This window comes from Otolemur garnettii, unplaced genomic scaffold, assembly GCF_000181295.1.
Source record: "Otolemur garnettii isolate 467f Iridium unplaced genomic scaffold, OtoGar3 scaffold00016, whole genome shotgun sequence".
Classification (NCBI taxonomy): domain Eukaryota; kingdom Metazoa; phylum Chordata; class Mammalia; order Primates; family Galagidae; genus Otolemur; species Otolemur garnettii.
Window position 1 is genome coordinate 2,542,626 of NW_003852411.1, and position 4,745 is coordinate 2,547,370.

General features: G+C 35.3%; 1 pseudogene; it reads right to left on the reverse strand.

The window, feature by feature from the left end:
• Positions 1–707: 707 nt before the first annotated feature.
• LOC111723874 lies at positions 708–820 on the reverse strand (annotated as a pseudogene).
• Between the last annotated feature and the right edge of the window lie 3,925 nt (positions 821–4,745).

Below are 4,745 nucleotides of genomic sequence, written 5' to 3' on the forward strand. Positions count from 1 at the left end.
TGATAGTTTTCATATAAACTATTAAGCAAGCTTTAAAATGTGGACATATTTCAGCAAATCATTTCAGAGCAAAAGTATGGAGGCTTATTTACCAACTATCTCTTTAAGTGGAAATTTCCTTTGAAAAGACAAGATTGATCCAACTGTTTAAAAGGCACCAATAGTAAATGTTTAGCTAAACCCAACTTATGAATTTTTCCTTTCTTTCTTTAATTTCCGATTGATACACATGGGTAGAAACAGTTAGGTCATATCATTTGCATTTGTTAGGTAGAGTCCAAGTTATAGTTGAGCCCTCACCCAGGAGAGGTGCCATGTGCCCTTACATTGTGCCTGCTTAGTGGTAGTACATCAGTCTCCCTCCTTCCTCCCTCTCCCCTCTCACTGCTCCTCCACGTTGGGATATGGTTGCATTTTTCCTTCTTGTGGGAGTGCAGTTCTTCGTCTATTGGTTTCATATTATTCCTGAGTGCATTGGATGCTTGCTTTTTCATTCTTGTGATACTTTACTTTGGGGGGTGTTTTCCAAATCTATCCAAGTAAGTACAAAAGATGTAAAGTCTCTGTCTTTTTATACATATACCACAGTTTATTAATCCATTCATAGGTTGATGGGCACTTGGGTTGATCACACATCTTGGTGATTATGAATTAAGCTGCAATAAACATTCTAGTGCAGAGGTCCTTATGGTAAAGTAATTTTTTAAAGAACATGGGAATGATTCACGAATTTGCATGTCATCCTTGTACAGGGGCCTCGTACATGGTAATCTTCTCTGTATTATTCCAATTTTAGTATATGCGTTACCCAAGTGAGCACAATTTATGAAATTTTCAAAGGCTTGACTTGAAAATTCTTGAACTTTTCGGAAAATAACATACTCTATAGCAGGTGTCCTCAAACTACGGCCTGTGGTCCACATGTAGCCCACCTAGGACATTTATCCGGCCCGCCAGGTGTTTGTGCTGCCGCTGCCTGTCCTGCTTAGCAGCCGACTAGTCCTGGGGCCCTCAGTCCAGCCCTCCAATGGTCTGAGGGACAGTGAACTGGCTCCCTGTTTAAAAAGTTTGAGGACCTCTGCTCTACAGTAATAAAGCCCTCTGTGTAAGGCTTTGTTCATGAAGAGTCTTTGGATTCTTGCCAATTCCTTCCCAGAAAGGAAACTTCTAGGGTCATTATGAAGGAGGACTACCCATCCATTGTTTCACATCAGGACAAGTCAAAGAACAACCTTTTAGTTAAGATCTAGAAACAAGGTGTAAATATCTTAACAGGAATTGCTTATTATGGACAAGTTTACCAAGATTCCTATAGCTATCAGCTTGATTCCTAGTTTCAGGGATTGATCTTGTTTTCAACATGTTTGAAGGCCACAGAAATATTCAGAAGCACTATGCATTATTCCTTTGTGATGATCTCAAATAGTGATATTCTCAAATACAAAAATACTTTCTATATTTCACAAGATATGCAATATTGGGGAATATGCAAATGCTGCCACCAGAGGGCACTAGCATATCACTTTGAGTAAGGAAATTACTAGCTGGTGTTACTTTTTACATATGAATTATTGACAATTTTGAAAAGATGGTGTTATGTTTGAATGTTAGTGATGTTGCTATGTCATATTGAGAGACGACTTTTCAGATTGCCTCAGTCCTATTAGAATGCTTTAGAAAACTCAGTTCTTAGATCTATGGCCTTAATTATCTAGTTTGGGACCATTTGGGACACTCATTTTCAAGTTATTTAAATGAAATACTATTAACTTTTAAAAGTTAATCTCATTCAGTCTTCTAGTAATTTTTTTTTTTAGTAGTGTCTGCATTCTTCCTACTTAAGTGATTCAGTATCTACTAACTCACACTGCTATCTCTGTTATTGATAAAAGCAAATTAAGAACTCTAAAAACTCTGGGCTGATGTAACAAAAAACAACATTGAATTTGGATTTAAGCTGGATAAAGCAAGCCTTCCGAGGAGAGTCACACAGCTCAGTTAATTATGTATGCCTCTCATTAGACTGAGAAATTACAAGAAATTCTTTTGAACACTGTTGCTCGTGGCATTTGTCTCAGACTAGCTTGTGACTGCTTTGGTTCCAGTGTTTAGTTTTGGATTTTTACCAGCCATGTTTTAATTTAGATTAGATAGTAAAGAATAGTTGCACTAAGACTGAATTATTGTTATTAGTGTGGCAAGCACATCAAGTACTTGTAGGTAATGATTACCAAGGTAATGCATACCAGCATCTATCTAAAAAATTATGACTATCTGACTTAGATGTGTAATATCTCTATATGTTATGATACTTTTATTTCAGTCATTACAATGACAGTCCATTTGGAGATAATGGGCTTTTTTAGCACTTTAAAACCAACCAACCAACCAACCAACCACATTTGTCCACTTCTGTGCCAGTTCTGACAAGAGCAATCATCATTTTAGCTTGGGAAATTGGAGGAGAGAAAAATTTATGTATTGATATTTACAATAGTAGAAATTGAAACAATTTTTAAAATTTATATTAATTTATTAAAAATCAATGATAATTCCATTGCATGAGTAATATATTTTTGATGAGATAAATACATTTTCCAAATAGAAATGTAGGGAGAAGAGTGGCAGTGTTTTACAGCTTTGCAAATCTCCTTAATTCTGGCCTAGCAGAGGATTGGTGGATTATCATGTCCATTTCTGTATTCAGTTTTTCATGATATGTTACTGTGGTTGAAGTACATGAGGAAACTCTAGCTTTGCATATGTGTATATAGTCTAAAAGGGAGGAATTTTTTTTTTTTTGCAGTTTTTGGCTGGGGCTGGGTTTGAACTCGCCACCTCCGGAATATGGGGCTGGTGCCCTACTCCTTTGAGCCACAGGTGCTGCAAAAGGAGGAATATTTTAGTAGCCTTTATAGATAATTGTGAATAGTTTCCTTTGATCCTACAAATTTGGCAAGTAGTAGTTTCTTAAAGCTTAATTGTTACATTAATTGTAATTGTAATCTAAAATTATCTCAATCAACTTCTCATGACATTAAAATCCACTGTTCTAGTATCCCTTTTGAATGTAATTTTTACCATTGCATGATTTTATAATATGATACATTGAATATTTAGAAAATATTGTTATACAGAATTATGCAGCCCTTCCAAGTGCTGGTGAATTTCATTATACAATATCAGGAAAATTCATTCATTAATATCACTACCAAATTCATCAGAAAAGTCTTTCAGTATTATGAGGATGTCAAGCTAATGGAAGCTTTCACTTGAAGCTTAAAATTGTGTTACTGGCTGTGAATACTGCCAGTTGTTTTCCTTAAGTGACAGGCTCACTTTGTTCATTTGTAAGGAAATGTCTGCCAAATGTCCAAGTCTGAATAACTACGTTCATCTGCCAGTTGTTCTTTTGAATAAAAATGATGTCTCATGAAAACCGTAGTTGGTTCAGCTCACAACTTAATTGTAGAAATGTTTTTTTCTCTCAACACAATCATACTCTGGTATGCAAAAGAAGGGTATTAAAAACACATGTACTCAAGGGTTTAATAACATTAATAAATTACATTATTATTAATTAATTACATGACTATAATTAATTGTACATGTACATTACATGTACTCAAGGGTTTAATATCAATAAATTATATTAATTGATATTAATTAAAAATAATATTAATTGAAATTATATTAATTAATGCAATTTATTAATGTTATTAACCCCTTGAGTACATGTACAATTAATTACAGTAATGAAATTAATAAATAACATCAATACATTTTGCTGCTTCATCAAGGACATTCTTAAGTGGAAGTTGAAGTATTGGCAGTGATGAAAATGCTGACCTCTGTCCAGTTTGGGGCCACTGCCTTGATTCATTCTAAAATGCCTGCCCTTTAACCCATTTTTGTTTTGCATATTCAGTGCAAATGCTAACACAGTGTAAAAACAAATAAAGTCTTAACCTTGTTATTAAAATGAGTCTGAATTGGCTGACCCTGAGAAATGGTCATGAGGACCCCAAGGGGTCTGTATACCACATTTTGAGAACTGCTAAGCTAGAGCGTTCAAGGCTGTATTTCAACATAACTAGCTCCCATTAGACTTTAGTGTTCAGTTCAATTTTTTTAACTCCTTGAAATTTAACACTACACAAATTAATTTCTGTGTTTTTAATCAAATAGATAGCTTACCGAACAAAACAGTAGTTTGATGATTAAAAAGTATCTACTAGTGACTGAAGTGGTTGAATATTATCCTTTCCATGCTAATCTACTTCCTTGGAGAATATATTAATTTATGAAGCAGCAGACAGTGGAGGATACTTTACTGACTCAGAGTTCTATCTTGGTGAAAGATGACGAGATCAGGGAAAAAATGCTATTAACTTAATATACTATTTAAAGTTATAGTGCAACAACTATTACCTTTTTTTTTTTTTTTTTTTTGAGACAAAATCTCACTTTGTCACCCCTGGTAGAGTGCTGTGTTGTCACAGTTTGCAGCAACCTCAAACTCTTGGGCTTAAGTGATTCTGTTGCCTCAGCTTCTCAAGCAGCAGGGACTACAGGCACCTGCTACAATACCTGGCTATTTTTAGAGATGGGGTTTCACTCTGGCTCAGGCTGGTCTTAAACTTCTGAGCTCAGGTGATCCACCTGCCTCTGCTTCCCAGAGTGCTAGGATTATAGCCGTGAGCCATGGCACCTGGCCTACATTTTCTTTAAAGATTCCAGATCTC